The sequence below is a fragment of the Chaetura pelagica genome, unplaced genomic scaffold, assembly GCF_000747805.2.
Source record: "Chaetura pelagica isolate M959 unplaced genomic scaffold, ChaPel_1.0 scaffold954, whole genome shotgun sequence".
NCBI lineage: Eukaryota > Metazoa > Chordata > Aves > Apodiformes > Apodidae > Chaetura > Chaetura pelagica.
The window spans coordinates 858,482-867,848 of NW_009952907.1; positions in this window are offsets into that span (position 1 = coordinate 858,482).

Here is a 9,367-nt window from a genome sequence, read left to right on the forward strand (position 1 = left end):
TGAATACCTAAGCCAGACAAAAGGCAGTTTCATACACACCTGTCCTCCTCCTCTCTCTTTTTTTTCATTTATTTTTATTTTTTTTTCCCCCTTGGGGGAACAGGGCCTTCTCATAGAATGACATAATATGTGATGATTTTAACTGTAGTTATAATGAATCAATTAGAGCTTTCAAAACTTCAGTCACGCAAAATAAGATGGCATTTCAGGGTAACACATGAAGTTTAATAAAGCGTGAAAGCTGTCAACACAAAGTACTAGAAACAATACAGGAGAAAAATATTTTCCCCAGAATGTGGGGTTAAAACTGACTGCCTGAATATGTTTAAGGATATTTGTAAGACTACAACTCATTCAAAATTCAAAGAGTGTTTCCATGCACTTTTTCATCTGGTCTTGTTAAAGGAAAAGCATGGGCAAACTTATTTTAAAATCAGGTATGTTATATTTGTTCTTTCATAGGAAACAATATTTCATAGTTCCCAGTTAGAAAGAAAAATAGGATCAGGCAGTATTGGTTATGTGTCAATATAGAAATCTTAATGCTCCAAAATAAAATTCAGACTCTGAAATATTTTTGTTCACACTGAGTAAATTCTGATTTTACAGTTAGCCAAGAGAATGTCTCTGGAGTAAAAACTGGTATTTAATAAGAATGAATGCATTGGGTTTTGGTAATTGCAAAAGATTGAAGTTTTCATAGTTGTGTAGATAAAATATTCTAATGGTGGCCCTGAAACAGCAGTCAAATGAAAAATCTTGGGTCTGATTGTTTTGTCATAGACTTCTGTAGGATTGACTTTTCTCCTTAAATGGTCAATGCAGACTATTTTTGAACCTAATAAAAGTTAACAGTTTTGTTAAATTTTTATTCAGATTGTAATTGTCTTGGAAAATTACACCTAAAAGACACTTAGGACATGCTCTTTCTTAGTGATGTCCAAGTCACAAAAAGGCATCGAGCACTTGTCTTTTAGGTACTTTCCACTGCTGTGGCAAGGAAGTAGTTGCAGAGAGAGACTGAATTCTAAACTACCAAATTGGTTGCCATGAGAGGTGGTGCTTGGCTTGGACCATTTCTCACATGGAACATGTTTGTCAGTTGTCTCTGTGTCCTTCCACTCCACTATTCTCTTGCTCAGGAATGTGTGGAGTGACTTTCCAGGAGGCAGGGCTAGTAGGATAACCTGTGAGATAGTTTTGTAGAATTTGTCAGCTGTGTGGTGAAAACAGCATTGTCTTTTCAGAATGTACTTGCTTGTACATCCTGACGTGTCTAACAAAGCCCATCTTTGTTTCTGCTGCCAAACAAATCATTCGTAGAAGTATCTTGCTGCATCTGTTCTTCCCATCCCCTCCAACCATAGTTTTCCATGGTTGTGCTCTAACTTAGGGTTATTCTTTGTGGCCAGGGAACTTTCTCTCCTCTGTGCAATGCAGCAAACAGCTGGATGCTGGCTATCTAGTTAGTAAAAGGGAAACTGGCTTTAGGAGAATCTCTGGAACATGGAGAAGGGAACTTTTTAGTACATGTGGGAAAAATGCCATTTCCCTTAGGAAAAAGTTACACTGACTTTATTAGGTGTGTAACCAATACAGTTTATAGACATTATTTTACAACATTAATTGTTTAGTAGAAAATGCTATTCTTTTTCTGGCTTTTCTTTTAAATGGTTCTAACAGATTTTACAATGAGGATAATGTTCTGTATAAACTTTTAACACATGGGCCTTTCCACATTAGCATTGTCACAGTTCCTTCAAATTATCCTTCAACTTTTCCATGATAAACATCTTCTCCTTCTCTCTGTGTTTGTTCTGGCAAAACTGAAGTCTGTTTAACTTTTTGCTTTTTTAATAAGGTTAATAGCTACTTCAGAAGTGCTGGCAGACTGTTGGATGGGGAGCAAATGATGTTCTTTTGTGTCCCTCAGTAAGGTCTTTGGAAAAATGGAGCGATGCACAAAGCAGAATGCATGTCTTGCAGAACCTCACTGTAGTTATCTTTCTGAATATAAAACCATCTCATTAACAGCTTTCACGTTTGGCTCCTCTTAACTCTGTCACTGATCATAGAATCATTTTGGTGGGAAAAGATCTTTAAGATCACCAAGTCCAACCATTAACATAACTCTACCAAGTCTAGTGGTAAAACATGTCCCCAAGCACTACATGTGCATGTCTCTTGAACATCTCCAGGGATGGCAATTCAACCACTTTCCTGGGCAGCCTGTTCCAGTGCCTGACAATCCTTTCAGTGAAGAAGTTCTACTAATATCCAATCTAAACCTTCCCTGGAGTGACTTGATGACATTTACTCTCATCCTATCTCTTGTTACTAGGGATAAAAGACCGACCCCCAGCCTCAATTCAGCTTGATCATTAATTTCAAGATGAATTTTCATCCTATGTGGTAAATACACCCCTACACACATACACATGCTGTGTGCTATGATTTTGCGGTTTCCCCTGGAGTATTTATAAGAATGCATTTTGTTAAACAATCACCTTGTTCTGCTGTGGTAGATCTAAAAAGAAGGGTGCACTGAGGTAATTTATTCTGCAAATGAATAATTTATATTTTTATTATGCTATGTGGAGTGGGGTTTGTATGTTTGGGGTAAAAATTAAAAATCAATTGTAAGTTGAAGCATGTAGGCTCATCCACTGATGGCAAAGCCATATATGCATTGAAACCTTGGGGATGCTAATGAGAAGGTAATGGTTGATAATGTAAAACTTTCGATGAATACTTGACCCTGCATATAAGTGTCCCTGTTTGCTTATTCGTTAGCTTCTGTAGGATGTAGGGTTACCTTTGTGAGTTCAGGAATGTCTTTTTATTGAGAATTTTGATGCAAAATAAATATATACTCGAAAGGTTTGTGTATCTAAGATTTTATGAAAGTTGTAGTTAAGTATTCAAGTATAATGTGTTAAACTTTTTCATAATGGAAAACTTTACTATGAATCCTGGGTTCTCAAATACTTGGTAGCTAAAACCTCATAGAATATAAAGGTGTACCGTGGCTACAGATACACTGCATGTATCAAAAGTATATTATTGTCTTTTGTGAATGAATTCTGCACGACATACATAAACATTTCTTATGCTTAGCTTGAATTTCTCTCTGCTATGAAGTGCTGATTGGCTGGTCTGATAACTGCTTTCTCTACAGACTGTTATCCCAGTATGACAGTTCTTACAGCAGTCAAGGTGGTTTCTTTCAAAACTCACCTCCAAAAGTTCACTATTTCTTGCTGAGTATCATTGGCACAGGATGTCTAACTGCATTTTCTGACTTTCTCTTCTCCACTGTAGCCTCTTGTGCCAAGAGAGCCATCTGGGGCTTGGGCATAGTGTGGTCTTGTAGAATTTGAAAGGTCTAGAGGAATGAGCTGTCTTTTGCAATGGGACATATATCTGCGTGTTTAAAATAAATAAATAAAAAATTAGCTGGTTAATTGTTGCTTTTTTTCCAAAACTAAGAACATTTTTTATCCCATATCTGTATACGTTGTTCTGAGGAAATGTCTGTCTCATTGTCACAGAACTGGACTTGTTTTTACTTCCTTGATAAGATTTCAGTACTAAAAAGGAAAATACAACTGTGGATTTTTATATTGATGTTTATCCTAATTGAAGAGCTTGACTCAGGAAGGCTTTCTAGGGGTACAAGTTCAGAGTCAGTACAGGAGAACCTAGATGGAAAAATAGAACCTTCACATCAGATTCACGATATGGGCTGCCTTTGATGTCTTTGGAAAGCAAGAGCCTGATATGCTTATCCTGCTTTCTCTCACTTTCTCCAAGGGAAGGGCAGGGCAAACAGGGAAGTTTTGCTGGCCTCCTTCCTGCCATGAGTGCTAATGGAATCTGCTGATGAAGGTGTGAGGCAGCCTCGTCCCTCAGCTGACTCCAAAGCATCCAGGAGATGGCTCCCTAGATGCAAACACTTGACAGTACTGTAAATGTGACTGTAGACTGAGGGTGTCCAAGTAAGTTTTTGAGTGACAGGTTACAGGTTGCAATGGCCTCTTAAGCACAAAAAGAGGTAAGACTGGGCTTCTGCAGTGCACTGCTGGGAGCTGGATGCCCAAGTTACTTTTTCAATATATAAATGTATTTCAAAAGTTTCAGAGTTCTTCAGAAGCTTTGACATTTTGAACTACTGTGTATAAACATAGTATATAAATGGAATTAAATACTACAATATAAATATAAATGTATCAAGGGTATCTATTTCCTTCCCTAATGAAGGAAAACCAAGGAAATTACAAATCAGAGTAAATAAATAAGATAAATATTGATCTCAGTAAATGTGTACATTCCACTATACACTCTCTGACTCTTCCACTTCCTGTGTAACAAAACACTTAACAGTCTGAATAAATAGTGCCTATTTTATGTTTTGTGAATGCATTCACATGGGTGGGGTCCAGGGTTTAAAACAATCTTGTTGCAGAGCATGAGTGTAAAGATCTGGTAAAATGAGAAGGGAAAAAGTATCAACAAACTGAAAATTACTTTTAAAATTAGATTAATACTTTTAATTATGCTTCAGTTTTTCAGAAAAAAAAGAAAACATTATTGTTCTGCTTATCACAGAATTATGGAATTGTCAGAGTTGGAATGGACTTCTAGAGATCATCTACTGCAACTCCTCTGCTAAGCAGGATCATCCAGAGCATATTACTCAGGACTGCATCCAGGAGGATCTTGAATATCTCCAGAGAAAGAGATTCCATGATCTCCTTGGGCAGCCTGTTCCAGTGCTCAGTCACCCTTATAGTAAAGAATTTTTTCCTTCATGTGTAAATGGAATTTCATATGTTCCAGCTTGTGCCCATTGCCCCTTGTCCTGTCATCAGGAACTACCAAAAAGAGTGAGTTTGGCTCCATTCTCCTTGCACCTACCCTTTAGATACTTGCAAGCATTCATTAATCAATCCTTGCATCCTCAGCCTTCTCTTCTCCAGGCTCTAATTGTAGCCAGTCAGCTTAGGTTGCCTTTGTATTTAGTGGGGAGTATATTTCAATGAGACACAGGCACCACCAGATGGTGATTCATCTAATCTATTTTAGACACCTATTTTAAGACAAGATGAATCACACAGTGAAGGGGACTTTCTCATAGAATCATAGAAAAATTTAGATTAGCAGGGCTCTCACAAAGTCACTGGTCCAACCCCTTGCTCAAATTTAGACTAACTTCCAAGTTAGATCAAGTTGCTCAGGATCTGTCTGATAGTTTTGAAAATATGCAAGGATGGAGAGTTTACAGCCTCTCTGGGCATCTTTTCAGTGCTGAAGCACTTGTGCTTTGATTAATTTTTTTCTCTTGTGTCTGATCAGAGTTTCCTGCATCACAGTTTGTGACCGTTCTCTCTTGTCCTTTTGCTGTGTGCGTTTGAGAGGACTGTCATGGTACCTTCTCTGAAACTTGCCTTTAGCTAGCTGAATTCAGCAACTGGCTTTCAGTCTTCACTTTTTCAAGCTAAGCTAATCCAATTCCTCCAGCCTCTCCTGGTATACTTCCTAGTGCCTCCAGCTGCTGAAGTTGCAGTCTTAGTCATTTAGTGATCCACTACTATACGCTCTCCAGTTTGTCAACATCCTGTTTTATCGAAGTCCTTTTTCTAATCCTTTTTTTTTTTTAGCAAAGCTACTAACTGGTCTAATACGTTGATTCTCAACTTATACTGATTTATTCTTTATTTTCTTTCTGCTGACTGTAAGGAAGCCTATGGTGAATAGAGTTAATGCTACAGTTAGGTCACATAAATGCTACCCTAAAAGCTGATTTCAGTGACTAGATTAAATATTAAATTTGGTTATGCTGCTGTACTTGTAATTTTAAGCCTTAGAAATCCTGCCTGCTTACTAAATGCTCGGAGCTTGGATGTACCAGATGGTTATGTTCTCAATAATGTGTCTCCTTGAACGAAGTACCGCAGGAGTCTATCCTAGGGCCTGTCAATGAATGACTTTGACAGTGACCTGGAGGAGGTGCTGGAGGGCTTGCTCTTAGTTTGCAGATTACACTGACCTGGGGGGGGGGAGGTCAGTCAATATACTTAAGGGCAGAGCTACCATTGAGGGAGTTAGACATGTTAGAGGGATGGGCCAGCAAGAGCTTGATGAAATGCAGCAAGGATAGATACCAAGTCCTGCATCTGAGAAGAAACCCTGCCTTGGGAACAGTCCTGCAGAAAAGAATCTGATGGTCCTGGTAGATGACTACTTAGAGTACTGTTCGGTTTTGGATCCCCAAATACAAGACAGAAATTGCTAAATTGTAGTGAGTTTAGAAGAGGGTTACCAGATGGCTGTGGTCAAAGCAGTTGGCTGATGGGGAGAGGCTGAGGGACTTGGGCTTGTTCAGCCTGAAGAAAAGTTGACTTCAGCTGGACCTAATGGCAGCTCCCTCATTTCTAGAGGAGAGAATATTGAGATGGTGGAGACAGGCTTCTCTTCTTCATAATGAAGAGCTATTTCAGTCTGAGTCAAGAAGTGAAGCAGGTCGCCCAGAGTGGTTGTTCAGCTTCCATTCTTTCCAAGACACAACTGGTAAAGCCCTGAGCAACCTGGTCTGATCTTCGCTGACCCTGCTTTGAGCAAATGGTTGGACTAGAGACCCCCAGGGATCCTTCTTACCTGAATTATTCTATGATCCTATGAATTTCATTTAGCACCTTTATCTCATCTTTTAAAACTATTTCTGTTTGTTTCCTTTGGTGAGAGGAGGCAGGTGCAGGGTTATATTTTCTTGTCTTAAATGATGTGCAAGGAATGAAGAATCATTTTGTGAATTGGTGAACAAATGATGTTTGAACATGTTACATTTAATGTATGTCTGTATATTTCAATTGTCATGTTCCTTTTTTTTTTTTTTTGGTACAACAATAAGGCCTTTAAAAACGTCTCTTTAGAAAGCAGTAGTTATTAAAGGAACCTTGAAACAAACTAGTTAAGATGGTACCTCTACATTTACTAGGTGCAGATAGAAATACTGCTTTTCAGTCTCTTGAGTTTGTCCGTCATGCAGTTCAAAACCACTTATGAGCACAGTGTTTCTCCACTCTGTGCTTCTCCTTTTTTTTTTTTTTTTTTTTTTTTAATGTACCACTGGGCTAAGTTCAGCTCTGCAGTTACTCTGATCTCAGGCATAGCTCTGCAATCTTGTGGATTCAGCTTTAGTGGGGTATAAAATGAGAAGCAGTTGAATAGGTTCTTAAGACATTAATGGCTAAGGTTAGCTATTCCAGAACTAAGCTTTAAATACTGAATGTGGAATTGGACAAGTATCCTGCTTTAAAATGAAAGTCCAGATTAAGCTATTTCCAAGTTCAGTTTTGTTCCAAAGAGGGGACTGTGACATCTATAGATTTTCATTGCAACAGCATCCAGCATCTGATACTCAAAATTGGGGTAGAATGAGTGGCAGAGAGAAGTAAAAGGGCTGTTTCTGCTCTTTTAAGTGACCTGGATCTTCTTATACTGCTCAGTGGATCTGTGAACCTGTCTGAAAGGGCTATGATCAGCCCCAGAAAGAATGTTTTGCACCAGCCACTGCCTGGGGCTCTTGGCAGACCTTGCTAAGCCATTGAAGTGTTAAAAGGATGCTCACAGGCAACAAACTTCAGAAAGGGGAGACAGTTCTTAGATTCTCAGTCTCAGCTGGTTAGTCCTGGCTGTGATTTACTCCTTTCAAACTGACTAGAAATGGGAGGATTCCTTGCCTACCCCAAAGCTGTGCAGTTCATATATGACTCAGCTTCTTGAGGGCTGTAAGGCAAGCTGGCTGAAAATCCCCATTCTGCAAAGTTGTACCTGTATGCCTACTCACTCACTAGCTTGTGTAAAGACTACCTGCCTTAGTAGTGTCTGTATTGCTTATGCCCAGCAAAGCTGTATTTTCATCATCTGGAAAACAGTGTCAAGATGGTCACATCTATGCTATGGCTCAGGAATGTTTTGAGCCTTCTGATTGCTCAGGCTGAGGATGTATCCTGCTCTGACTCCTTACATGCTTGCATTACTGAGTTAATTTCCTTGAGGAACCAAGGTAGGGAGCATGCATGCCCAGGTCTTGTCCTGAGGTAGGGATCACGTCTCATGAGTGCTGAATGCTTGCCTCCAAGAGGTAGGAAATTACCTTGTAGGTGAGGTTTAGCTGAAGATAACTTTTTGTGGGCAATTATGTTAGCATGTTGCATCCCATTAGGAAAACAAATGGCTTCACTAGAGTGTCTGGAAATTTTTTTTTTGGGGGTATGTTAATTACAGCAGGAAATATCTTTGCTTGAAGAGCAGGTGGTTCACTGAGGTTTTTGAGCAGGGAAAAATTATTTTTCCTGGACCTGAGGACTATATACAGGTATTTCATGGGGACTGGTCTCTCCTGGCAGTATAAGAGAATGATTTTACCATGTTCAAAAAATTTCCATTCACATGACAACTTTTCTAGCTGCTGGCTTTAACTTTTTCCACCTGTATTAAGTAAAAGTACTGAAACTAGTCTGCAAGGCCTCATGTGACTCTTTGCCTTCCTGATGCACAAGCTGCTGTGCCATGGTTGTGTTTGCTGCAGACTCTTTCTGTGCATTGTCAGGCTTCCACATAGGTGTGCTTGATCTTTGTCCTGTGCCATCTTATGAGTAACCAGTTTGCTTTGAAATTCCTTCTACATAGTTTCTGCATGCTGACTGTGGTTCATAGCTCCCTGTACCTTAATTCCCTACCTGATAAATGTAGCCTAGTTGTTGTGGCTCGTACTAATTGGTTCTGTCTGACAAAGTCCTGTGTATCACAGAGGACACATTTTATTTGCTGTTTTTTTGGTCTTAATAGTTTGCCAAAAGCTCTTTAAGGTAGGAGCTTCATCTGTTGTTTGCTGTTTGCACAGAATCTAACAAAAAAAAGGATTGAAACCCATGAACAAAAGATGCAGGTGCTTTTGTGGTACGGGTGTGAAATGCTAAAATGTTTGTTTTGCCTGATTTCAGGGGATTTCTTGAGTCAAGCTTACAGAAGTCCAAGCACACAAACCCTTTGTGTGTTGCAATACACAAATATGCTGTTTCTAGGTCTATCCTTTATATAAATATACATATCGTTATTTTGTTTTCCCGATAAAGTAAGCCTACAATAGTGAAGTTTGCATAATTTCATTAAAATGGGGTGTTTCCCTCCTTCAAGAGGTAGATTATTTATTATACTGTACTAGCATTCTGATAGCTAAATCATGTTAAGATGTGTTTCATGGAAAGATTTTAGTACCTCTTATTGCAATGGAGACACAAATGTATATGGAGAAGGTACAGTAGCAAAAAATAAATTAAAATTACTGCTTTTCTCTCAAAAT